General features: G+C 47.8%; 1 long non-coding RNA gene across 2 annotated transcripts; it reads left to right on the forward strand.

The window, feature by feature from the left end:
• Positions 1-60: 60 nt before the first annotated feature.
• Positions 61-15103, forward strand: LOC145716629 (uncharacterized). 2 transcript variants are annotated; one of them, XR_014139449.1, is made up of 4 exons: positions 61-427; positions 3992-4153; positions 5161-5331; positions 12724-15103. It is a non-coding gene; the product is annotated as an uncharacterized LOC145716629 (long non-coding RNA). The 2 variants fall into 2 exon arrangements; XR_014139448.1 differs by lacking the exon at positions 12724-15103 and having other exon boundaries at positions 62-427; positions 5161-8377.
• The last annotated feature ends 265 nt before the right edge of the window (positions 15104-15368 follow it).

A 15368-nucleotide genomic window follows, 5' to 3' on the forward strand; every position in this document is an offset into this window, starting at 1 on the left:
AGGAGGGAGGGAGGAACAAGGGAAGGGGGAGAGGGAGGAGAGGGGAGCAGGGCCCCAGAGGGTGTGCATGAGACAGAGCCGGGCCACTAGGGATGACCTGATCAACGCTCCGAAAACCTCCTCTCCAAGCTTGTTATTTTAAGGCGCTTGGCGGCCCGCACACCAGTCTTGGGCTCCTAGGCCCAGGGCCCAGAGTCACGGGTCTTTCTCCCTGCAGCTGGTGGGCATCCTGACGCTGGCTGCCCACTGCCACCTGTGCGCGGTCCTGCCAGGCACCTTCGCAGACTTCTCCCGAGGCCCACTGTTCCGTCTTCCGGGAAGAAGCCGAAAAGACACATCCCGCCGTCTTTCCGGGTCTGACCTGTGGGCCCTGACTTGGTGCTGCGGGGCCCTTTTCACAGTAGTGAGCACTGCGTGGTGGGGAATGGTATGTGCACACATCCCAGAAGTCAGGGTGTGCTGGGGATTCACCTGCTGTCGGGGCAAAATTCTCCGTGGTCCGTGTGCACCTTTCCGCATGGACTGAGGCCACCTGCCCTGCACTGGGCAGGGCTGGACATTGCTGCAACCTGAACAGGTCCAGCAAGACAAGCATCCCAGAGTGCCACCTCCTCCAGGGAGCCCCCGGCTCTCCAAGTGCTGAGCCACACCCCGTCTCTTTCCCAACCTCCTCTCATGGTCAGTGCTAACTCTTGCCTTGTTATTTTAAACTTCTCATCCTATAAAGGTTTCACTCCATCAGCCAGCCTTCACTGGATAGGTTCTCTGGCTTCGGGGCTGAGTTAGGAGTGGGGCTCCCTGTTTACCACATTCCTACTGATCTACCACTTGCAAACGTAGTCATTTCACACACACACACATCCCAATGTAAATTCAGACCTTGACAATACTCAGACCTGAGCACTTTGTTTTTTTCAGTGTTCCTAGCTCCCTGCTCACTGCTCATCCATCCATCTAGTCTTCCATCTTCCCACCCATCCATCCATCTACCCATCCACTCACCCATCCCTCCACCTAACCACCTATCCATCTATCCATCCATCCATCCATCTATCCATCCATCCATCCATCCATCCATCCATCCATCCATCCATCCACCCATCCATCCACCTAGCCACCTATACATCCACCTATCCACCTATCCCTTCACTCATCCATCCACTCATCCATCCATCCATTCACCCACCCATCCATCCATCTGCCTAGCCACCTATACATCCACCTATCCACCTATCCATTCACTCATCGATCCACTCATCCACCCACACATCCATCCACATATCCACCTATCTATCCACATATCCATCCATCCATCCATCCATCCATCCATCCATCCATTCACCCACCCACCCATCCATCCTTCCATCCACATATCCATCCATCCACCCATCCATCCACCCATCCATCCATCCGTCCACCTATGCATCCATCCATGCATCCATCCATGCATCCATCCACCCATCCACCTATCTATCCATCTACCTATCCATCCAACCATCCACTTATCCATCCATCCATCCATTCACCTATCTACCCCTCTATCCACTCATCCATCCATCCATCCATCCATCCATCCATCCATCCATCCATCCAAACATCCATCCACTCATTTGTTCATTCATGCACTCATTCAGCAATTACTTAAAGAATACCTATTGTATTCAAGCAATGGTGAAACAAACATAAGAGAACATGGTCCACAGTCCATAGAGGAAGACATGTGTATAAACAAAGAGTTATAGCAATTTTTGTATTTTTGATACATTTCTTTTATTGGATATGTGGTTTGCAAATATTTTTCCCATTCCGTGGCTTGTCCTTGTCATTCCTCTAACAGTTTCTTTAGCAGAGGTTGTTAATATTTATAAAGGGCAATTTATCAATTTCTTCTTTTATAGATTCTACTGGTGTCCTATCTGAAAACGAATGGCAATCCCACGGTCACATACATTTTCTCCTATGTTTCCTCTAGAAGTTTTATGGTTTTATGTTTTAGATTTAGGTCAGTAGTCCATTTTGATTTAATGTTAGTGTAAGGGACAAGTTTCAGCTCAGAGTGAATGTTCTTTCCTGTTTGGGATATCCAGTTGTTCCAGCACCATCTTTAAAAAGCATGTTGAGGGGCACCTGGGTGGTGCAGTTGGTTGAGCATCCAGTTCTTGAGTTCGACTCAGGTTGTGATCTCAGGATCCTGAGACTGAGCCTCGTGTTGGGCTCAGAGCTTAGCACAGAGTCTACTTGAGATTCTCTCTCTACCTCTCTCTTCCCCTTTGGCTCATGCTCAATCTCTCTCTCTCTCAAATAAATAAGTCTTTTTTTAAAAAAAAAGCATGTTTTATTGTCAGCGTATCTTTGTCACAAATCAGTTCGTGGTTTCCGTGAGTCTGTTTCTGGGTTATCTGTTCTGTTCCACTGATCTATTCTGTCGCCAATCCCACACTGTCGTGATTACTAGAACTCTATAGTAAGTCTTCACATAGCGCAGGTGACTCTTCCAGATTCATTCTTTTGCAGTTTGGGCTGCTTTAGTTCTTTTGCCTTTCCATATGAATTACAGAATCAGCTTGTCGGCATCTATGAAACAGCATGCTGGGATTTTGCTCAAGATTGCTGTGGATGTGTAAATCAAATTTGGAGAGAACTGACATCTTCATAATAGGAAGTTTATCAACCCAAGAATCCTGTCTGTGTCTCCATTCATTTAAATCTTTCATGTCTGTCTTCAGTGTTCTGTAGTTTTTAGCAAATTGTATGCAATTTTATTTTATTTATTTTATTTTATTTTACTTTAGAAGTATTTATTTAATTATTTGAGGCATCTCCTCAAAGGGAACAGCACCTGGCGGGGGGGAGGCAGGCATCCCAAGAGTGAAGATGGTGGCGAGGCCCATGCTGGATTTGGGAACGATGCTTGGAGCCAGGCATGGTGGGCCCTGAATGTCACACTAAGATGATGAGGTGCTTGGGCTTTATCATCAGGAACAGGAAGGCAGTGGTACCCGGGGGTCCCTGAGAGCAGGCTCCTGGGGCTCATGTGGCTGGTAGAGCCGGGAAGCCTCAGACCCGCATATGCTGTCTGAATGGACAGTGTCCTGTCCTCAGGCATCTAGGCATCCCTGCAGGGTTCTGACACGTGGCCAGGGGTTCAAGGGATTTAGGGCTGATCCGGGAAACAGATAAGACCACGAGAGACAGTAACACACAAGGTGTATGTGGCCACGTCCTGACAGGGGTCACAGCCCGAGACTGTCCAGAGGCTGTGTCTCAGGGCCACCATCAAGAACCGGGGAAGGGCAGGGGGATGTGGGGAGGGGTGGGAGAGGGGTCTTCTGTGTGTAGACGTCGCCCAACAGCAAGTGGGAAGTCTGAGTCAGAGATCCCAAGGGCAGCAGCATGCTGAAGTCCGGAAACTGGTAACAGCTGTCTGTGATATTCACAGGGTATGCAAAGCAGGCTCTGAAATGGCTCAAACTTTGCTTGTTTGGACTATTTTTACAACAGTTGAATGCGTACAACTTTGAGTTTGGTGCCTACAGGCTTTCTGAGCAAGCAGGTCTCAGCCTGCAGTAAAGAAGGAAACAAGCTGGGGCCGCTCTGCAGAGAGCATGTGAGCTCGTCTTCCTGTCTCCTGGGCACAGACTCAGGCTCATGCGGTGGGGGCCCCCCCAGAGCCTGACGGGGCTGCAGAGCACCCCAAAACCAAGTTTGCATGTGGAAATGCACACCGTGTTGACAATCTTCGTCCTCAACTGTTAGAGACTGAAAACAGCCTTTATGTATATATCCGTTTATATATCCGTCTTGATTATTGAATTCACCTTGTTGCAATTTAGTTCCATGCACCCGATTTTTTTTGCTCAGCAGTTGCTGTCTTACTAAAAGGTCATAAAATAGCATCATCAGATAGAATCCCCATTTTATAGTCTATCACATTAACGAAGCCATGTTTTGGTTGATAACATGAAATCTGTCTTTTCTTTCTTCTCCCCAGCTGAGAGGTTCCCTCGCGACTCTTGCTCGAAAAAGGAAATCTTTTCAAAGCCAGTCCCTCGTGAGCCTGGCCGATATGACTGCCTGCGTGCGGGGGGCAGCCCGGGCCTGGCTGGGGCTGGAGAGGCCGCAGCGGGAGGAGGTGGAGATGGCTGGGAGGCGGGTAAGCTGTGGGTGTTGGATTAGTGAGCACGATGTCTCGCCCGGAGGATGCTTTCCTTGTAACCTCACTTCCGGTTATTCAAGCACGATGGGTTTCTGTGCCCCCATCACTGCAGAGCCGTGGCATTTCCAGCACTTAGCAGATTACCAGGCAGGTTCTCTTCCCTTAACTCATGGTATCCTTGGATGACCCTGTGAGGTTAGAAAGACTGAGTTTATGATTCCTCCCCCGCCACAACACACACAAACACCCCACCATGTCCCTACAGAACAGCCGTTTGCTTTTGGTTTCTGCCCACCAGTGCCAAACTTCTCCCCAAACATGGGGACGTAGGTCAGCCTAATCCCCCTGACATGACTGCAAGCAAACAAAGCAGGCATTTGCACACTGAATGCCCAGCTCTCCTTCACGACGGATACTTACATATCTCTGAGTACAGTTCCAAAGCCAATCATGTGCAATTGTGATCTTGGGCATTTTTATAGGGCTTCACTCTTTATTACGTATTTTACCATCCCTTACTGCCTTTAAACCCACGTGATAGTCCTCATATAGGGATTCTGAACCCTAACGCTTGCCTGCATATGACCTGGGACATCAGGGATGAGTGTGCACACACGTACATGACCTGGGGCATCAGGGACGAGTGTGCACAATGTGTACGTGACCCAGGGCTTCAGGGACGAGTGTGCACGTGTGTGTGAGCCGGGGAGTCAGGGACGAGTGTGCACACGTATATGTGTCCTAGGGTGTCAGGGACGAATGTGCACACATGTACATGACCCAGGGCTTCAGGGATGAGTATGCACACGTGTGTGTGAACCAGGGAGTCAGGGAACTGAGATCAAGAACTCAGGCCCAGCACCCAGGTCTCTGACTCCAGTGAGCTTTCTCACAAAGCACAATACCATCTAAAGTCAGTGCCATGAAATGCTTCAGAAAATGAGGGGAAAAGAAAAAAATTCATTTCTTGAGGGCATTCACTAATCTAATTTTCTTTGCTTCAGAATTACTACATGGATGAAGTTTCCGATCTGCTAGATGAACTTCTGTGGAAAATTCATGGTTTGTCTGACAGCCTACAACGTCCTCGTCCAGAGCTGCGATTTGGTGATACAGGAGAGACCAGGGCAGAAGGCTGTCCCGCGGTGGGCATTTCTGCCTAACAAGCCACTGGGGTAAGCAAATGAGAATTTATTTTTATCGCTCTACTTTAGAGCAAGAATGTTTTTTAAGTTCTAAGAGAGATATGAACTGGTTGCCACTCAGATCATGAGGTCTATTTGCATAAATATCCCCTCTGGGTAGGCAGCTGGTGGGAAGGTGCGCTGGTCAGAACTGAAGAACTGCTTAATCACGGAAAATGTGTCCTGTGACTTCCAGCTAATGATGGTGGCAGAAATATCTCTGTGCTCCCTGACCTCTGATTATAGCTGGGAGCAACAGAGATAGGGAGAACCAGAAATGGAAATTCCATCCTCCCAGACACCAGGAAATATCTATGCTCCAGAACAGGACCAAGAATCCCCAAAATGGTGGCCACTACAGAGAAAATTAGACCAAAGGGGGAGAGGATCCTGCCACTTCCCAGAGCACACAGAGTTCTCCAATCTCAACAGTACACGAGGGGGGTGGGGTGGTAACCAAAGGAAGGCCCCTGGTTTGGATGAAAAGGTAATACAACACAACAGAGTTAAAGGAATCCCCTGGAACATGAGTGCTGGGGACACGGGGCTGAAGGAAAGCCATCTTTTGCAGAAACCGTCTGTTGATGTGTAGCCAGGAGAGGGGCTGTTGGTGGCCCACAGGTCTGGAGCCCTGAGATGCACACACTGCAGCAGGTACATGGTGAAAAGCCAGATGAGCATTGGGCTCCAGCATGACGTGTGTTCTTGGGGGGCTCCCTGAGATCCAGAGAGACACCTTGGAGCCCAGACCAGCCACCGTCACACAGCCCAGTGGCATGCTCCCTGGCCACAGTGAGATGGACCCTTTGTGCAGAAGTGGACGCTCATAACAAACACAAATCACCACGAGGTGATGCAACATGCTGCCCAAGAAAGCAGTCATTAAAGATGGCCATGAGGGAAGGAGATGAAGAGCAGGCCTGCAAAGGATTGCCACACACAGGTGAGATTGTAGGCAAGGTGTTCTCCGCACACAAGACTAAATGCACAGAAAATTTCCCTCTCTGAAATAAGAGAGCAGAGCCCAGATGACAGAGCTAAAAAGTGGAATAAAAGCACAAAGGAGAATGGACAGAGTTGAGGAAAGAAAAGAAACAGATGCCAGAAACACGGGCTGAGCAAAAGAAAAAAGTAACAGATTCATCACAGAAAAGAGAGTGAAGGATCCAGATGGCAAGTTTGAGAACAAAATGAGATGAAAAAAAAACCCTAAAACTGATTTTAGGGAAAATCATACACATAGAAGTCAGATAAAGAAGAAAAGAAAAAAAAAACAGGAAAAAAAATATTTGAAGATATAATTTACGAAAACTTTCCTGAATTAAGGATATAGATCTATATGTTTAAAGAGTAATTGTATCCCAGGGAAGAAATGGATTCAACTATATTAAAACAAGGACAAATCTTAATAAAGTAACTAGAGTAAAGAACTAGAGAATCTTACTGATATCCTGATACCTTTCCTATCTATCCCCCGAAAATCAAGTCACTTCCAAGTTATTAAAATTATTTAAAGGTTATTTACTAATAATTATTTAAATTGTAAGAAAGCTATTTAAGTGTGCACATCATTAGCAAATTGGCAAATGATAGGAAAACATAATTGTTACAGAATAGGAAATACGATGTCCGGTTGTGTGGAGAACTTAGAAGAAAATCTATGAAAAAAAAAGGACAGGTGCCCCTTACTGTCTTTGTAACATAAAATAATGGAAAAGTTCAATACAAAATTTCAGAAGAAAGATGATTCTGTGCATTTGTATTCATTCATACCATAAGGTTAGTGCTATTATTTCTAGATTCTAGGTTTAAAACAAAGTACCATGTATACCACTAACTTAGTGCTCAGAGGAAAGTAGGGTCTCTGTTATGGAGTGCAGCAAATGAAAATAAATAAGTCTTCAATTGAAATCATCAGGAAAATGTGCATATGCATATGCATGCACACACTCGCACGCAATGCACACACATGCACAAACTAAGCATTTGTAAAGATGAAAATGTAATTTAATTAAATCAGCAAGAAATAGCCTGAGATCAATCTTTTAACAACAATTAAATAAATTATTAGCTAATATGTAGCTAAATATGATGGAAGAAAGTGCAATAAATGCACAGAATAAAAATGAGAAAGCAAAAATTAAGGAAATTCAGTGAATTATAAAATATTTGGAACGCGAGAACAGCCCTCAATACTCCTTATGCACCAGCTAACTCGAGTCAGACAGAAGCTTCAAGCAGCGTGAAGACCACCCTTCCAAAGGCACCTTGGTTCCGATGGTCCCACAGGTGACATAGTACCAAACTACAAGAAGACGCATACATTCAAAATGTCCTTGGACTGTTGCAGAGCACAGAGACAGAGAAAGCTCCCAGATGCACTTCTACGAATCTAAGTAATGTATTGCTATCAAAATTGGGCAGAATATCTCTAATTTTTAAAAAGACAAAACAACCACATGCCAGTCTTACTGATTTTGATACCAGAATACCTAAATTGAGAAAACCCTATAAAGATGAATGAACCCTATCAATGAAACCGAGGATTCCAGGGAATCACGCATTGCCCCAAAATGTGGAACCCCTTCTCCCCATTGAAGGAGGGCAGGAAGCTTGCAGCTCTGTGGTCTTCACACCGGGCCACGGGCTCTGTGTGGAGAGAGGACCTTCCTGCCCCTCCTCCTGGAGCTGGCGGTGTCCCAGTGAACAGGGCAGTGAGGCTGCCTTCCAACATGATGCCTGGGGCATACTGATCCTGATGCCCTAGAAACAAGTATCTAGAAATCATAAAACAGGACTTTGGGAATTTAGCATTTTCTCAGAATACTGTTGTGATTGAAGGTTATGATCTTTATTAAGAATGTAATCTTGCTGGGGTGCCTGGGTGGCTCAGTTGGTTGAACACTGGACTCTCGATTTCAGCTCAGGTCATAATTTCAGGGTTGTGAGATGGAGCTCCATGTCGGGCTCCATGCTGAGCATGGAGTCTGCTTGGGATTCTCTCTCTCTCTCTCTGCACACCTCCTCCCCTGCTCATGCTTTCTCTTTCTTTTATTTATTTATTTATTCATGAGAGTCAGAGAGAGAGAGAGAGGCAGAGGCAGAGGGAGAAGCAGGCTCCCCGTGGAGCAGGGAGCCCGATGCGGGACTCGATCCCAGGACCCCGGGATCGTGACCTGAGCCGAAGGCAGACGCTTAACCATCTGAGCCACCCAGGCGCCCTGCTTTCTCTTTCTTTAAAAAACAAAACAAAACAAACAAAAACAATGGCAAATTGAATCCAGCATCAGATTAAAAGAACGATATGCCATGATCATTTATGAGTTTTAAACCAGTCAAAGGAATGTTTTAATACCAGGAAACAGATTAGTGACCTTCACCAAGAAATGGCAGACTATCACTTGATTTTCTCCATGACTGTATTTGATGAGATTCGACATCCATTTCTAATTTTTAAAACACACTTTTTTTTTTTAAAGATTTTATTTATTTATTTATTTGACAGAGAGAGACACAGCGAGAGAGGGAACACAAGCAGGGGGAGTGGGAGAAGGAGAAGCAGGCTTCCCGCAGAGCAGGGAGTCCGATGTGGGACTCGATCCCAGGACCCTGGGATCATGACCTGAGCCGAAGGCAGTCGCTCAACCGACTGAGCCACCCAGGCACCCTAAAACACACTCTTAACTGATATAATTCAAAAATAAGACCGTATGCCAAGTCAGTGCTATGTGTCATGGTGCCATGTCCAAGACCTTCCCACGGAGCCGAGGACGAGGGGAGATTGTCGGTTTGGAAGTCCAACAGGAGAACTTTTAAGGGATTTACTGGTCTCCTTCCTGGACACACTGTCCGAGTTGATACATCTAATAGCGGACAGCCACACTTAACAGCGTGGTCGCTCGTGTTCCCCGCGCACAGCGCAAGACCAGTTTCCTGAGGTTCGAGGACAATTGCACTCCACGCCCACGGAGGCACGGGGCTGCCTGTGGATCCCAGTTCCTGTGCCGCGACCTGCTGGCCCCACGCCGGACAGACCCTCTTTTGTATGATGTGACCTGAGCAAACAACCCGTTTGAATTTCCTAACTTCAGGGCAGCTGTTCTTCATCTTAGCCTTTAATAATTCAGATTCGTATTGTTATAAACTGGAAGGGTTGGTTTCCTGGAGCTCTGCGAACCGCCTGCAATCACATTGTTCTTTGTCTTTCTGGAGTGACTCAGTGCAGCGACATGCCGCGGGGCTGCCCGTCTCTGTGCTCTCGTCCTTGCCCACTTGGCAGCCGCAGGTGCCTCAGCATGCTCTCTGCTCGGCCGTGTCAATCCCACCCGGGGAGAGCTGCCCACCAGAGGACTTTGCCCCCAATTCTTCCTGATGCCCGGACCCCATCACCTCCCCCCAACCCCGCCGCCCCAGGGACCCACTGCTCTGTGGGAGCAGCCGGGCCACTGAGACTTCAGTGCAGCTTCGAGAGGCCAGAGGGGTTTTTCCTGCTGATTGTCCTCTGGATTCACTTTTATGAATATGGCTGAGTCAGGCAGGAGCATCCAGAAGGTCAGGAACATCCCGACCTCAGGTTACAGTCCGCTTGAGCGGTTTTGGTCCTTCTTTACAAGGACGTGTCATTCCTTAGCACCCACCTGCCAGGAGGGAAGCTGGGCATTTGGTGTAGCCGTGGAGGATCTGCGGCTCACTTTCCACCTCCATGGAAACCTTCGGAGAGGTTTGTGTGTGCCCTGTGAGTCAGTGACCGTCAGGACTCAGGGGGCCATCAGAAGGGTGGATTTTTGTCCCACTTCTTCCCTTCCCTTTGCCAGTTTGCAGGTTACCTTAAAAGATATTTGGAAGACTTGCCTTTCCTTAACGTGGACAGCCTACGAATGTCATAGAAACCCATCTAGGAAATTTGCTGAGCTCCCCCCCCTGAAATCCAGGACTTTTTGTGGTCCTAATCAGGTTCCATAAACCCAGCTTTCTGGACTCATGAATACACGAAACTCAAATCCTTGAGAAGAGAACAGGTTATGAAGGGTTGGTTTAAGGAAATATCTGCTTGGCCTGAGCACGCAGGAAGTATGGGCTCCTGGGAGAGGCAGGTGGGACTGGTACTCGAGCACCTGCTGAGTGGGATTTGGTTTTAAGCACTGGCTGGCTGGTGGATGGGCCTAGGGTAGTGACTTAACGTCTTGAACCTCAGTGTCCACCCCGGTGAAGGACCAAGTACTGGGGTGGGCACAGCTCCCAGCGGCTGGGGGCAGGGGTCCAGTGATGTCTGTGTCTCCTGAGAAGACAGTATTCCTGGAACTTGGAAAATACAAGTCTCAGAATTGGGGGCAAAGTTCTCAGCAACTCCAGTGCCCACTTGGATCTGCAGCATGAAGGGCCTCTTTGTGGGAAGCTGGCTGCAAGGGGCCATTCATGACGCAGACGCTGGGTTACAATGAGGTCTCAGGGTGCCCGGCTGGCTCGGTCGGTGGAACCCGTGGCTCTTGCTCTCAGGGACGTGAGTTTGAGCCCCACACTGGGTGTAGAGATCACTTAAAAATAAAATCTTTTAAAAAGACAATAAAAAATTAAAATGACAGGGCGCCTGGGTGGCTCAGTCGTTAAGCATCTGCCTTCGGCTCAGGTCATGATCTCAGGGTCCCGGGACCAAGCCCCGCATCGGGCTCCCTGCTCAGCCAGGAGCCTGCTTCTCCCTCTGCCTCTCCCCCCTCCCTGCTTGTGCTCTCTCTGTCTCTCCAATAAAGAATAAAATCTTTAAAATAAATTAATAAAATGAGGTTTCCTAGGAAGAATGCACTCCCCCATAACTCCCAAGATTCACTCGATATGCAGCAGGAGATTGGTCCTGGATTTGACCGAACTGGCCTAGCATCCCTGCTGTGTCACACCCTCTCCTCTCAGTGCTTTCTACAGAGCCCGGTGCTCAGTAAGTACGTAGTAATCGGTGATCAGCTAAAAGAAGCTACTAGAATATGCATATGGGTAGAAAGAAGGAAAATAAAGTAAATGGGGCCGAGTGTTAATATGTGATTCCAAATAGAGGTATAGGAGCGCTCAAGTGAACTATTCTTGCAAGTTTTCTTGTGCATTCAAGATGATTTCCAAATAAAAAGCTTTGGGGCGCCCGGCCAGCTCAGTCGGTGGGGCGTGCGACTCTTGATCTCGGGGTTGTGGGTTTGAGCCCCACGCTGGCCGTAGGGATGACTTAAAAAAAATAAAAAATAAACGAAAAGCCTCTGTTGAATCACTGTACGGCAAGACGGCAACATGCTAGAGCCACAGCTGTGGGTGTGATTAGCTGTGATGGTTCTTGTTTTTCTAAACTTTTCTCCATGTCTAAGTGTACCTTGGAATTTTTCCCTTCCGCGGACATCACAAGGAAAGCTAATTAAATTTAAGAGAACTATTCCGCTGTGATTTACAAATGCATAATATATCAGAAGTGGAAAGGACCAGACAAATGTTGAAGCAGAAAGCCTTCGGAGATAAATTTCCTCTGCTTTCGGGATTATATTTAAGTCTGCCCGTGATAACTTCACAAGACGGAGAGCTGTTGTCGGACTTTGTCGGACTTGATTCATTGTTTCCTGGCAGCCCAAGCTCTGGCTAAATTGAAATATTATTGTTAATCCCTTCTTCATCTCAATGTGTGCTGGGGTAACACTTGAGACGTGATGGATAGAAACCAGGACTTCTGTGTGCCTACGAAAACGTAATTTATTTACGTGAACCAAATTATCTCGTTGTGGGAGCCAAGGAAGCTGGATTCCTAAAGACTAAATGGCACTATCAGATGGCTGCCTTCCAAAGAAGTTGTTTTAGCTGAGAGTCTTTCAAACTATGGTTATGTCCCAAAATAATAGGCAAAATACTGCATTTGTTTGCTGGGGCGGCTGCAACAAAGGCCCAGAAACACGAGCATAACGTGTCACAGTTCAGGAGCCCCGGGATCCGAGATGGGGTGCCGCTGGGCCTCGCGCCCTCTGAAGGCACCGGGGATGGGTCTGTGCCAGGCCTCCCCCCCTCCCCTGCCCGGCTCCTCGGCTTGGGGACCCCCAGCTCCTGTTTTCCTGGGGTGTTCCCCTGCGCTTGTCTGTGTGTTTTATGAGGACATGGTCACCTGGGGTTAGGGCTCCCCCGTGGGACCTCATCTTGATGTGATCATCTGCAGAGTGAGGTCGCATCTACAGGCCCTGGGGTAGCACCTTGGCGTCTTTGGGTGGAGGACCCATCACAAATGCCTTTGAGCAACTGTCGCTATTTGAAGACAAGGGCTATATCGTTTGAATTAATTTCAACTGTTTGAGGAATTTCATTCCACTGGGGTGAAAAAAGTAAAACAAAAATTTCACAAGCTTTCTATTTTTTTACTCCGCATAGATCCTCCTGCGGGGAGGCTTTCATAGGACAAATGTTTGCATCTTAGGACATGTTGATTATCGTAAAAACTACAGAAGGAATGAATCATCTGAGTTCTCGGACTCTGAAAAAGATCAGGTGATAACCAAAAAAGAAATTCTTTTTTGCCACTTGAAATGGCAGTTTAAACTAGGAGCACGATGGGGCTCCTGGGTGGCGCAGTCGGTTGAGCATCCGACTCTTGATTTCAGCTCAGGTCATGATCTCAGGGTCCTGAGATCGAGCCCCATGTCAGGCTCCATGCTCAGCAGGGAGTCTGCTTCTCCTTCCCTCTCCCTCTGTTCCCCCCCCAGGCCCCCCAGGACTCTCTCTCTCAAATAAATAAATAAATCTTAAAAAAATATACGGGTGCACAATTGAGCCTCCCCCTGAAACCATGGGTGTCTGTATACCACACCTTTAGTGAAGGACTGACCCCACTCCCCAGCAGCTCGGAAGGAAGCATCTAGTCTGGGTGGGTTCTAGTGCATTGGATCAAAGTGGGTGCCGCACTTGGGGATGTGTCCCGAGGAGCTCATCCTGCATCATGACATCGAGGGGTGAGGCATGTAATTTGCAGTGGGACCAAGGGGAGAGGCAGAGCAGTGGCTAGACCTTCCCCGCCAGACCCCATGCTCCCTTTCTGGCATCCCCAAGTCTCTCTTGGGTGGAAGAGAACGGGTCCTAATTACAGCAGGCGCTGTGGGCGTGCCAGACCCAAGCACGTCCCCACCCACTGCCCCGGTGTGGGAATATACTGGACCAGATCTGCGAAATTAGAGTGCCTGTAGAAGGCAGTTGTGGAAGTCTCAGGGACTGGGGATCCCTGTTCCAGGGCTGGCTACCTTCTCCCCGATGTCTCCCACTGCTGTGGATTGTCTGGAACCGGCTAAAGAGTGCAAAAATACTAGCCTTTGGCCTCAGAAATGTAGAGGCCTTAGGAAGGCTTTCTGTGCGGTGAGCAGAGCTCAGTTGTTTTCCAGAGATCGGTGCTGGCCAGGGGCACCTTCATAACTTACTGCATTTCATTTTCAACATCTTCCTGGCCCTGTTGTCAGACAAGGAGCAAAGAAACTGGATCATCAAATTTCAGGAATGTGAGTGGAACCTTTGGATGACCTTAGCATGCCCAGTGCCCTGCAGATGGTGAGCAGATTTGTTCCCAAAGCTGTGGGTGACAAGGTTTATAATCCTCAGAGGTGGTTGGTTTCTTGGACGCTGAGTCACAGGAGAGGGATGACCATGCTGGGTCATGGCAGTGGTCGGGGCAGAACGACGGACACAGAGGTCATGGGGACAGAGCAGAGAATCCAGAAATAGAGCCATGCAAACAGGCGCAACCAGTTTTTGACAAAAGTGCAAAACAACGCAGTGAAGGAAGAATAGCCTTTTCAACAATGGTGCTGGCGTAAGTGGACAGCCGGAAGCAAGAAAAAAGTGAAAAAAAAATAGTGCTTCAATCTGCACCTCACACCTTAGACAAAAATTAACTCAAAACAGATCAGGGACTCAAAGGAAAAACGTAAAACCACAGCATTTTTGAAAAAAGAAGAACCAAAGAAGCAAATCAGCACAATCCATAAGATCAAAATTAAAAGCTTCGCTCTACAAGCTACCTTGGGAAGAGGGTGAACAGACAACTAGAGATTGCAAACCACACATTCGACAAAGGACTAGTATGTAGAATATATAAAGAACTCTCAGAACTCAGCAATAAATCACAAATAATCCAGGTAGAAAACGGACCAAAACATGAATGGACATTTCACTGAAGAGAATGTCCAGAAACTCACGAGATGTGAGCCTCAGCAGCCACCAGGGTGACGCAGAGTGGGACCAGTGAGGCGTCACCCCGCACCCATGACCACAGCTCAAGTAAAAGTAGTGACACTTAACGGGGCGTGCATGCAGAGACCAGCTCTCTCATCCATTGCTGGTGGGAATGTAGAGTGTACAGCCCTTCTGGGAAATAGGCAACTTCTCATAAAATGAAACACAAAAACTTAGGATCTGGAAATGGTACCAGAATGGATACATTTATCCCAGAGAAATGGAGACTGGTGTTCACACAAAACCCTGTGCATGCACTTTCCTAGCTTCCTTGTAATACCCCTAAGCGGGGAAACCTCCCCGATATCTGTCACTGATTAAACAGCTCAACTAGGGGCGCCTGGGTGGCTCAGTCGTTAAGCGTCTGCCTTCGGCTCAGGTCATGGTCCCAGGGTCCTGGGATTGAGCCCCGCATTGGGCTCCCTGCTCCGCGGGAAGCCTGCTTCTCCCTCTCCCACTCCCCCTGCTTGTGTTCCCTCTCTCGCTGTGTCTCTCTCTGTCAAATAAATAAATAAAATCTTAAAAAAAAAAAAAAAAGAAAGAAGTGGAAATCCTCGTGGTGCTGGGCAGGGCCGATGCTGTACTTCGGTTGTGCTTTAGACCAGATAAGTTAAGGCTATGAGAGCATTTTGTCAAAGACTGTTGAGATTCTCCACGGGACAAATGTCCTGATTGAATTACTGATACATGAGTTTGTCAGCTCAGCTCATGTTTAAGAAGGTACGGCCACCAGTTTGTTCTGTGGGTGAAACTCCTTCCGAGATAAATAGTCTTGCCTTGCACTCCGGGTAGGTCTG

The sequence above is a fragment of the Leptonychotes weddellii genome, chromosome 12, assembly GCF_054177405.1.
Source record: "Leptonychotes weddellii isolate Sample4059 chromosome 12, ASM5417740v2, whole genome shotgun sequence".
Classification (NCBI taxonomy): Eukaryota; Metazoa; Chordata; class Mammalia; order Carnivora; family Phocidae; genus Leptonychotes; species Leptonychotes weddellii.